Source organism: Haematobia irritans, chromosome 1 (genome assembly GCF_050003625.1).
Source record: "Haematobia irritans isolate KBUSLIRL chromosome 1, ASM5000362v1, whole genome shotgun sequence".
In the NCBI taxonomy this organism is placed as follows: domain Eukaryota; kingdom Metazoa; phylum Arthropoda; class Insecta; order Diptera; family Muscidae; genus Haematobia; species Haematobia irritans.
The window spans coordinates 132,199,195-132,211,540 of record NC_134397.1 but is presented as its reverse complement, the minus strand read 5'-3'; the positions used below and the strand labels follow the sequence as shown (position 1 = coordinate 132,211,540).

Here is a 12,346-nt window from a genome sequence, read left to right as displayed (position 1 = left end):
CATTGAAAACATCACCTCATCCAGACAAATAAACCATTCGCGAATAATAAACACACACACAGAAACCACTGAAAGAACAAAAACAACCCCACGCTCAGATATACACAACATCCCCATCATTCGCTACCATTTCTCATTATTGCATTGCATGCTCTCACTCTCAAAAAAAATTCAAGTAACATCATCTTTACATTAAACATATTCCACTTTGACGAGAAAGATCTCTGTACTATGCATTAGTTCATCTCATCTGTCCACAATTTACTCTAAAAACAATACTCTTTAATGCATATCAGTATAAGAACGATGAAACGTTTAACTTAAAATTAGCAAAAACTTCATGAAATGATATCTACCCATTTTTGACGAAAATGTCTATAAATTTAATTACATGTGAACTAAAAATATTTCATTGGGTATTTTTTTACCAACAATTATTAACTATAGGAATTGTCAGTAAGAAATTGCTATCCACTTTCAAGTTCATTTTTCGTAAAAAATATTTTCTCATACAAAAAAATCTTATGGTAAATTGTACTTATTATTTAGAAAATACTTTACATTTCACAAGGAATTTTATAGCATGACAAACGAATTTTTAACTACCAGTTAAGAAGTTTTTTAAGGAAATTTCCATCGTATTTTGTAGGCCATGAACTAAACGATTGCTACTTAGAATTTGTAAAATTTCCTTTCGAGTAGTTAATTTTCGTTGAAGATACGAAAAATGAACTAAAATTCCGGAAAATTCTTGTAATAAATTATTGTAAAAATCTTCTTAAATTTACGAGACACTTTTTTTCTGTGCACGTAGTTTTTATTGAAAATTGTGTTGGTGTTTGTTAATGAAATACATTTATTTCGAAAAGATTTAGAAACTGAGCATTGAATGTTGTGATGTGGTGAAAACAGAAACACTTTATGTTGATAAAAAAAAAAACGAAAGGACTAACAAACAAATCATCGATTAAAGAACAGTATATTTTTGTCAAACTCATTTACATGAAAAATATGCGACAACATGAGTTGTAATAGGATGATCTATATTTACACTACATCCGGATCACATGTTGGAGATGAAACCATTTTTTTGAATCTATATATTTTATGTTACAGCAATTGCTAAAGGTGAGTACCAAGTTCGAGCTTAGCCGGTAAAATAAAAAAAATCAGTACGAAAAGTATAAAATTATACGTCTTCGATGCAAACTTGATGGAGAATAGCCCAAAGCAAGTTTATTTATAAAGTTTATATTCTTTAAAATGGATTATCAAAGAAAAGTAATCGTGAAAAATGGAGATTTTGCCGGCTAAAATCGAACTTAATACCCACCTTACATACAAAATGGTATACTGGCAAATGTAAATTATGTCTAATTTTATAATATTTTTTATTTCAAATGTGTTCTGAGGATAATTTAAAAAATGTCCCATTAGTCCATGGATATGATTCCACTAATGTACCTACTGGATGGATTTTTCATTTTTTTTTATTGGATATACGACCAAATACTAGAAATTAATAGAAAAAAAGTTGGACGATGCCAACAACACGCGGTGTTCCCAAGCGGTCATGGTCAGCGTGGTATGGTCGTTGGCGAAAGAAGACTGACTATTTGACTACATATCATCAACCGTCGAAATGCATTTGCTTCAAATACACTTGAATGGCTTAGTAAAAATTTCTTGTTTATTTAATTCAATATTGCAATTGATGTTAGAAACAGTTCGTTAAGGTCATAAATCGATAGTGACTATGTTAGTAGCTATTAGAAACTTTTCCAATTTCTTTTTTTTTTTAATTTCATAAGGAAATTAAAATTCATTCAATATGAATTATTGGTAGCATTTTCTACGAAAATGTGCATAAATAGTTTCGCTTACTACAAAAAGGCAGAAAATGATAGTAATTTGTTGTTGTTATTTACAACGAATGTATGAGAAATTATTATCAAAATATGTACAAGAAATGAATGACTTTATTGGATATGAAGTAGCGAGAAATTAATAGAAAAAAGTTGGACGATGCCAACAACACGCGGTGTTCCCAAATGTCAAACGTATAGATATCGCACAATGACCGCCGGCGTTGCGTTCGAAGCGCTGCTTTAATAAATTGATTATGGAAGCATCGGCGGTTAGGTTAAAAAGTTATCGAAATTCATTTGGGGATACTCTGAAATTAAATATTTATTTTTTACATTAAATAGAAAACATTAAATTGGTTTCCAAAAAATCTAATTAAAGAAATAATATGCATAAAAAAATATTCTGATTAATAGAATGTTAAAGAAAGCTTACCAATTCATCAAAATGTTTCCAAATTGTTATTCTTAAATTAAATATTTGTTTTTTACATTAAAAATATTAAATTGGTTTCCAAAAGTATTTGATTAATGTAATACTAAAATAAGGTATTAAAAACCTGTAATTTTGACAATAAAGAGGTCATTAAAACGTAAATATTCTAGTGAGAAGAAAGTCAATTTTTAAAAGAAAACTTACCACTTCTCTATTAAATTATACGCTGAGGAGAAATATAAAAATTTTCCCGAATCTATCTGGGGTTGCTCTTAACTTAAATATTTTTTTACAACAAAGAAAAACATGAAACTGGTTAAAAAAATAATAATAATAATTAGCAAATAATAATATACATAAAGAATATTATTTTTTAAAAGAAAACCACATTAAAAAAGAACTCTTACCTATTTATCATTAAACTATACGCTGAGGTGTAACAAACAATTTTCCAAATTCATCTGGAGTTACTCTGAAATTGAATATTTATTTTTTACATTGAATAATAAAAATTAAATTAGATAAAACAATTTCAATATACTTTCCATTTCAGCATATTTTCCTAAATATTGAACATTCTTAATAACTTTTTTCTAAGCTACCGATCATCACTTCGCCATCGTACATCTCATCGCTAAAATATTAATAACTTTCATTTCAAAGTTTTAAAAAACAAACACCTATATATGTCGCAAAAAAACAAAATATTCCATACCTTTATATTCCCTTTTTACATACTTGCTAAAAAGATGCAACAGCCCACGCCAACTATACAACTGAAGCATGCCAAACAAAACAAAGCAAAACCAAAACATTCCTACAACAACAAAAACACATGTGCCTTCATTGAAAACATCACCTCATCCAGACAAATAAACCATTCGCGAATAATAAACACACACACAGAAACCACTGAAAGAACAAAAACAACCCCACGCTCAGATATACACAACATCCCCATCATTCGCTACCATTTCTCATTATTGCATTGCATGCTCTCACTCTCAAAAAAATTTCAAGTAACATCATCTTTACATTAAACATATTCCACTTTGACGAGAAAGATCTCTGTACTATGCATTAGTTCATCTCATCTGTCCACAATTTACTCTAAAAACAATACTCTTTAATGCATATCAGTATAAGAACGATGAAACGTTTAACTTAAAATTAGCAAAAACTTCATGAAATGATATCTACCCATTTTTGACGAAAATGTCTATAAATTTAATTACATGTGAACTAAAAATATTTCATTGGGTATTTTTTTACCAACAATTATTAACTATAGGAATTGTCAGTAAGAAATTGCTATCCACTTTCAAGTTCATTTTTCGTAAAAAATATTTTCTCATACAAAAAAATCTTATGGTAAATTGCACTTATTATTTAGAAAATACTTTACATTTCACAAGGAATTTTATAGCATGACAAACGAATTTTTAACTACCAGTTAAGAAGTTTTTTAAGGAAATTTCCATCGTATTTTGTAGGCCATGAACTAAACGATTGCTACTTAGAATTTGTAAAATTTCCTTTCGAGTAGTTAATTTTCGTTGAAGATACGAAAAATGAACTAAAATTCCGGAAAATTCTTGTAATAAATTATTGTAAAAATCTTCTTAAATTTACGAGACACTTTTTTTCTGTGCACGTAGTTTTTATTGAAAATTGTGTTGGTGTTTGTTAATGAAATACATTTATTTCGAAAAGATTTAGAAACTGAGCATTGAATGTTGTGATGTGGTGAAAACAGAAACACTTTATGTTGATAAAAAAAAACGAAAGGACTAACAAACAAATCACCGATTAAAGAACAGTATATTTTTGTCAAACTCATTTACATGAAAAATATGCGACAACATGAGTTGTAATAGGATGATCTATATTTACACTACATCCGGATCACATGTTGGAGATGAAACCATTTTTTTGAATCTATATATTTTATGTTACAGCAATTGCTAAAGGTGAGTACCAAGTTCGAGCTTAGCCGGTAAAATAAAAAAAATCAGTACGAAAAGTATACAATTATACGTCTTCGATGCAAACTTGATGGAGAATAGCCCAAAGCAAGTTTATTTATAAAGTTTATATTCTTTAAAATGGATTATCAAAGAAAAGTAATCGTGAAAAATGGAGATTTTGCCGGCTAAAGGTGAGTATTAAGTTCGAGTTTAGCCGCTAAAATCGCCATTTTTTCACGATTACTTTTCTCTAATAATACTTTTTAAGGAATACAAACTTTTTGAAAACTTGCTTTGGGCTATTCCCCATCAAGTTATAATAAAATCTGCAACAAATATGTATAATTTTAGGCCTTTTTTTACTGTTTTAGTTTTCACTTTAGTGAAAAAAGTCGAACTTAATACCCACCTTAAAATCGAACTTAATACCCACCTTACATACAAAATGGTATACTGGCAAATGTAAATTATGTCTAATTTTATAATATTTTTTATTTCAAATGTGTTCTGAGGATAATTTAAAAAATGTCCCATTAGTCCATGGATATGATTCCACTAATGTACCTACTGGATGGATTTTTCATTTTTTTTTATTGGATATACGACCAAATACTAGAAATTAATAGAAAAAAAGTTGGACGATGCCAACAACACGCGGTGTTCCCAAGCGGTCCTCCATCTAAGTACTAACCGCGCCCGACGCTGCTTAATTTCGGTGATCGGACGAGAACCGATGTACTCAGCGTGGTATGGTCGTTGGCGAAAGAAGGCTGACTATTTGACTACATATCATCAATCGTCGAAATGCATTTGCTTCAAATGCACTTGAATGGCTTAGTAAGAATTTCTTGTTTATTTAATTCAATATTGCGATTGATGTTAGCAACAGTTCGTTAAGGTCATAAATCGATAGTGACTATGTTAGTAGCTATTAGAAACTTTTCCAATTTCTGTTTTTAAATTTCTTAAGGAAATGAAAATTCATTCAATATGAATTATTGGTAGCATTTTCTATGAAAATGTGCATAAATAATTTCGCTTACTACAAAAAGGCAGAAAAGGATAGTAATTTGTTATTGTTATTTACAACGAATGTATGAGAAATTATTATCAAAATATGTACAAGAAATGAATGACTTTATTGGATATGAAGTAGCGACCAAATGCTAGAAATTAATAGAAAAAAGTTGGACGATGCCAACAACACGCGGTGTTCCCAAGCGGTCCCCCATCTAAGTACTAACCGCGCCCGACGCTGCTTAATTTCGGTGATCGGACGAGAACCGATGTACTCAGCGTGGTATGGTCGTTGGCGAAAGAAGACTGACTATTTGACTGCATATCATCAATCGTCGAAATGCATTTGCTTCAAATGCACTTGAATGGCTTAGTAAGAATTTCTTGTTTATTTAATTCAATATTGCGATTGATGTTAGCAACAGTTCGTTAAGGTCATAAATCGATAGTGACTATGTTAGTAGCTATTGAAACTTTTCCAATTTCTGTTTTTAAATTTCTTAAGGAAATTAAAATTCATTCAATATGAATTATTGATAGCATTTTCTATGAAAATGTGCATAAATAATTTCGCTTACTACAAAAAGGCAGAAAAGGATAGTAATTTGTTGTTGTTATTTACAACGAATGTATGAGAAATTATTATCAAAATATGTACAAGAAATGAATGACTTTATTGGATATGAAGTAGCGACCAAATGCTAGAAATTAATAGAAAAAAGTTGGACGATGCCAACAACACGCGGTGTTCCCAAGCGGTCCGCCATCTAAGTACTAACCGCGCCCGACGCTGCTTAATTTCGGTGATCGGACGAGAACCGATGTACTCAGCGTGGTATGGTCGTTGGCGAAAGAAGACTGACTATTTGACTACATATCATCAACCGTCGAAATGCATTTGCTTCAAATACACTTGAATGGCTTAGTAAAAATTTCTTGTTTATTTAATTCAATATTGCAATTGATGTTAGAAACAGTTCGTTAAGGTCATAAATCGATAGTGACTATGTTAGTAGCTATTAGAAACTTTTCCAATTTCTTTTTTTTTTTTTAATTTCATAAGGAAATTAAAATTCATTCAATATGAATTATTGGTAGCATTTTCTACGAAAATGTGCATAAATAGTTTCGCTTACTACAAAAAGGCAGAAAATGATAGTAATTTGTTGTTGTTATTTACAACGAATGTATGAGAAATTATTATCAAAATATGTACAAGAAATGGATGACTTTATTGGATATGAAGTAGCGAGAAATTAATAGAAAAAAGTTGGACGATGCCAACAACACGCGGTGTTCCCAAATGTCAAACGTATAGATATCGCACAATGACCGCCGGCGTTGCGTTCGAAGCGCTGCTTTAATAAATTGATTATGGAAGCATCGGCGGTTAGGTTAAAAAGTTATCGAAATTCATTTGGGGATACTCTGAAATTAAATATTTATTTTTTACATTAAATAGAAAACATTAAATTGGTTTCCAAAAAATCTAATTAAAGAAATAATATGCATAAAAAAATATTCTGATTAATAGAATGTTAAAGAAAGTTTACCAATTCATCAAAATGTTTCCAAATTGTTATTCTTAAATTAAATATTTGTTTTTTACATTAAAAATATTAAATTGGTTTCCAAAAATATTTGATTAATGTAATACTAAAATAAGGTATTAAAAACCTGTAATTTTGACAATAAAGAGGTCATTAAAACGTAAATATTCTAGTGAGAAGAAAGTCAATTTTTAAAAGAAAACTTACCACTTCTATATTAAATTATACGCTGAGGAGAAATATAAAAAATTTCCCGAATCCATCTGGGGTTGCTCTTAACTTAAATATTTTTTTTCAACAAAGAAAAACACGAAACTGGTTAAAAAAATAATAATAATAATTAGCAAATAATAATATACATAAAGAATATTATTTTTTAAAAGAAAACCACATTAAAAAAGAACTCTTACCTATTTATCATTAAACTATACGCTGAGGTGTAACAAACAATTTTCCAAATTCATCTGGAGTTACTCTGAAATTGAATATTTTTTTTTTACATTGAATAATAAAAATTAAATTAGATAAAACAATTTCAATATACTTTCCATTTCAGCATTTTTTCCTAAATATTGAACATTCTTAATAACTTTTTTCTAAGCTACCGATCATCACTTCGCCATCGTACATCTCATCGCTAAAATATTAATAACTTTCATTTCAAAGTTTTAATAAACAAACACCTATATATGTCGCAAAAAAACAAAATATTCCATACCTTTATATTCCCTTTTTACATACTTGCTAAAAAGATGCAACAGCCCACGCCAACTATACAACTGAAGCATGCCAAACAAAACAAAGCAAAACCAAAACATTCCTACAACAACAAAAACACATGTGCCTTCATTGAAAACATCACCTCATCCAGACAAATAAACCATTCGCGAATAATAAACACACACACAGAAACCACTGAAAGAACAAAAACAACCCCACGCTCAGATATACACAACATCCCCATCATTCGCTACCATTTCTCATTATTGCATTGCATGCTCTCACTCTCAAAAAAAATTCAAGTAACATCATCTTTACATTAAACATATTCCACTTTGACGAGAAAGATCTCTGTACTATGCATTAGTTCATCTCATCTGTCCACAATTTACTCTAAAAACAATACTCTTTAATGCATATCAGTATAAGAACGATGAAACGTTTAACTTAAAATTAGCAAAAACTTCATGAAATGATATCTACCCATTTTTGACGAAAATGTCTATAAATTTAATTACATGTGAACTAAAAATATTTCATTGGGTATTTTTTTACCAACAATTATTAACTATAGGAATTGTCAGTAAGAAATTGCTATCCACTTTCAAGTTCATTTTTCGTAAAAAATATTTTCTCATACAAAAAAATCTTATGGTAAATTGCACTTATTATTTAGAAAATACTTTACATTTCACAAGGAATTTTATAGCATGACAAACGAATTTTTAACTACCAGTTAAGAAGTTTTTTAAGGAAATTTCCATCGTATTTTGTAGGCCATGAACTAAACGATTGCTACTTAGAATTTGTAAAATTTCCTTTCGAGTAGTTAATTTTCGTTGAAGATACGAAAAATGAACTAAAATTCCGGAAAATTCTTGTAATAAATTATTGTAAAAATCTTCTTAAATTTACGAGACACTTTTTTTCTGTGCACGTAGTTTTTATAGAAAATTGTGTTGGTGTTTGTTAATGAAATACATTTATTTCGAAAAGATTTAGAAACTGAGCATTGAATGTTGTGATGTGGTGAAAACAGAAACACTTTATGTTGATAAAAAAAAACGAAAGGACTAACAAACAAATCACCGATTAAAGAACAGTATATTTTTGTCAAACTCATTTACATGAAAAATATGCGACAACATGAGTTGTAATAGGATGATCTATATTTACACTACATCCGGATCACATGTTGGAGATGAAACCATTTTTTTGAATCTATATATTTTATGTTACAGCAATTGCTAAAGGTGAGTACCAAGTTCGAGCTTAGCCGGTAAAATAAAAAAAATCAGTACGAAAAGTATACAATTATACGTCTTCGATGCAAACTTGATGGAGAATAGCCCAAAGCAAGTTTATTTATAAAGTTTATATTCTTTAAAATGGATTATCAAAGAAAAGTAATCGTGAAAAATGGAGATTTTGCCGGCTAAAATCGAACTTAATACCCACCTTACATACAAAATGGTATACTGGCAAATGTAAATTATGTCTAATTTTATAATATTTTTTATTTCAAATGTGTTCTGAGGATAATTTAAAAAATGTCCCATTAGTCAATGGATATGATTCCACTAATGTACCTACTGGATGGATTTTTCATTTTTTTTTTATTGGATATACGACCAAATACTAGAAATTAATAGAAAAAAAGTTGGACGATGCCAACAACACGCGGTGTTCCCAAGCGGTCCTCCATCTAAGTACTAACCGCGCCCGACGCTGCTTAATTTCGGTGATCGGACGAGAACCGATGTACTCAGCGTGGTATGGTCGTTGGCGAAAGAAGACTGACTATTTGACTGCATATCATCAATCGTCGAAATGCATTTGCTTCAAATGCACTTGAATGGCTTAGTAAGAATTTCTTGTTTATTTAATTCAATATTGCGATTGATGTTAGCAACAGTTCGTTAAGGTCATAAATCGATAGTGACTATGTTAGTAGCTATTAGAAACTTTTCCAATTTCTGTTTTTAAATTTCTTAAGGAAATGAAAATTCATTCAATATGAATTATTGGTAGCATTTTCTATGAAAATGTGCATAAATAATTTCGCTTACTACAAAAAGGCAGAAAAGGATAGTAATTTGTTATTGTTATTTACAACGAATGTATGAGAAATTATTATCAAAATATGTACAAGAAATGAATGACTTTATTGGATATGAAGTAGCGACCAAATGCTAGAAATTAATAGAAAAAAGTTGGACGATGCCAACAACACGCGGTGTTCCCAAGCGGTCCTCCATCTAAGTACTAACCGCGCCCGACGCTGCTTAATTTCGGTGATCGGACGAGAACCGATGTACTCAGCGTGGTATGGTCGTTGGCGAAAGAAGACTGACTATTTGACTACATATCATCAACCGTCGAAATGCATTTGCTTCAAATACACTTGAATGTCTTAGTAAAAATTTCTTGTTTATTTAATTCAATATTGCAATTGATGTTAGAAACAGTTCGTTAAGGTCATAAATCGATAGTGACTATGTTAGTAGCTATTAGAAACTTTTCCAATTTCTTTTTTTTTTTTAATTTCATAAGGAAATTAAAATTCATTCAATATGAATTATTGGTAGCATTTTCTACGAAAATGTGCATAGTTTCGCTTACTACAAAAAGGCAGAAAATGATAGTAATTTGTTGTTGTTATTTACAACGAATGTATGAGAAATTATTATCAAAATATGTACAAGAAATGAATGACTTTATTGGATATGAAGTAGCGAGAAATTAATAGAAAAAAGTTGGACGATGCCAACAACACGCGGTGTTCCCAAATGTCAAACGTATAGATATCGCACAATGACCGCCGGCGTTGCGTTCGAAGCGCTGCTTTAATAAATTGATTATGGAAGCATCGGCGGTTAGGTTAAAAAGTTATCGAAATTCATTTGGGGATACTCTGAAATTAAATATTTATTTTTTACATTAAATAGAAAACATTAAATTGGTTTCCAAAAAATCTAATTAAAGAAATAATATGCATAAAAAAATATTCTGATTAATAGAATGTTAAAGAAAGTTTACCAATTCATCAAAATGTTTCCAAATTGTTATTCTTAAATTAAATATTTGTTTTTTACATTAAAAATATTAAATTGGTTTCCAAAAATATTTGATTAATGTAATACTAAAATAAGGTATTAAAAACCTGTAATTTTGACAATAAAGAGGTCATTAAAACGTAAATATTCTAGTGAGAAGAAAGTCAATTTTTAAAAGAAAACTTACCACTTCTCTATTAAATTATACGCTGAGGAGAAATATAAAAAATTTCCCGAATCCATCTGGGGTTGCTCTTAACTTAAATATTTTTTTTCAACAAAGAAAAACACGAAACTGGTTAAAAAAATAATAATAATAATTAGCAAATAATAATATACATAAAGAATATTATTTTTTAAAAGAAAACCACATTAAAAAAGAACTCTTACCTATTTATCATTAAACTATACGCTGAGGTGTAACAAACAATTTTCCAAATTCATCTGGAGTTACTCTGAAATTGAATATTTTTTTTTTTGTACATTGAATAATAAAAATTAAATTAGATAAAACAATTTCAATATACTTTCCATTTCAGCATTTTTTCCTAAATATTGAACATTCTTAATAACTTTTTTCTAAGCTACCGATCATCACTTCGCCATCGTACATCTCATCGCTAAAATATTAATAACTTTCATTTCAAAGTTTTAATAAACAAACACCTATATATGTCGCAAAAAAACAAAATATTCCATACCTTTATATTCCCTTTTTACATACTTGCTAAAAAGATGCAACAGCCCACGCCAACTATACAACTGAAGCATGCCAAACAAAACAAAGCAAAACCAAAACATTCCTACAACAACAAAAACACATGTGCCTTCATTGAAAACATCACCTCATCCAGACAAATAAACCATTCGCGAATAATAAACACACACACAGAAACCACTGAAAGAACAAAAACAACCCCACGCTCAGATATACACAACATCCCCATCATTCGCTACCATTTCTCATTATTGCATTGCATGCTCTCACTCTCAAAAAAATTTCAAGTAACATCATCTTTACATTAAACATATTCCACTTTGACGAGAAAGATCTCTGTACTATGCATTAGTTCATCTCATCTGTCCACAATTTACTCTAAAAACAATACTCTTTAATGCATATCAGTATAAGAACGATGAAACGTTTAACTTAAAATTAGCAAAAACTTCATGAAATGATATCTACCCATTTTTGACGAAAATGTCTATAAATTTAATTACATGTGAACTAAAAATATTTCATTGGGTATTTTTTTACCAACAATTATTAAATATACACAGAAAAAAAAGTGTCTCGTAAATTTAAGAAGATTTTTACAATAATTTATTACAAGAATTTTCCAGAATTTTAGTTCATTTTTCGTATCTTCAACGAAAATTAACTACTCGATAGGAAATTTTACAAATTCTAAGTAGCAATCGTTTAGTTCATGGCCTACAAAATGCGATGGAAATTTCCTTAAAAAAATTCTTAACTGGTAGTTAAAAATTCTTTTGTCATGCTATAAAACTACTTGTGAAATGTAAAGTATTTTCTAAATAATAAGTGCAATTTACCATAAGATTTTTTTGTATGAGAAAATATTTTTTTACGAAAAATGAACTTGAAAGTGGATAGCAATTTCTTACTGACAATTCCTATGGTTAATAATTGTTGGTAAAAAATTTCCCAATGAAATATTTTTAGTTCACATGTAATTAAATTTATAGACATTTTCGTCAAAAATGGGTAGAT

The 12,346-nt window shown here is 29.4% G+C and overlaps 5 non-coding genes across 5 annotated transcripts; all 5 read right to left on the bottom strand.

Moving 5' to 3' along the window:
- Window positions 1-4,910: 4,910 nt before the first annotated feature.
- On the bottom strand, window positions 4,911-5,029 carry LOC142222691 (5S ribosomal RNA). The gene has a single exon (XR_012718359.1). It is a non-coding gene; the product is annotated as a 5S ribosomal RNA (ribosomal RNA).
- Window positions 5,030-5,463: 434 nt separating this feature from the next.
- On the bottom strand, window positions 5,464-5,582 carry LOC142222878 (5S ribosomal RNA). Its single transcript, XR_012718470.1, has one exon. It is a non-coding gene; the product is annotated as a 5S ribosomal RNA (ribosomal RNA).
- Window positions 5,583-6,015: 433 nt separating this feature from the next.
- Window positions 6,016-6,134, bottom strand: LOC142222716 (5S ribosomal RNA). The gene has a single exon (XR_012718384.1). It is a non-coding gene; the product is annotated as a 5S ribosomal RNA (ribosomal RNA).
- Window positions 6,135-9,223: 3,089 nt separating this feature from the next.
- Window positions 9,224-9,342, bottom strand: LOC142222690 (5S ribosomal RNA). Its single transcript, XR_012718358.1, has one exon. It is a non-coding gene; the product is annotated as a 5S ribosomal RNA (ribosomal RNA).
- Window positions 9,343-9,776: 434 nt separating this feature from the next.
- On the bottom strand, window positions 9,777-9,895 carry LOC142222688 (5S ribosomal RNA). Its single transcript, XR_012718357.1, has one exon. It is a non-coding gene; the product is annotated as a 5S ribosomal RNA (ribosomal RNA).
- Between the last annotated feature and the right edge of the window lie 2,451 nt (window positions 9,896-12,346).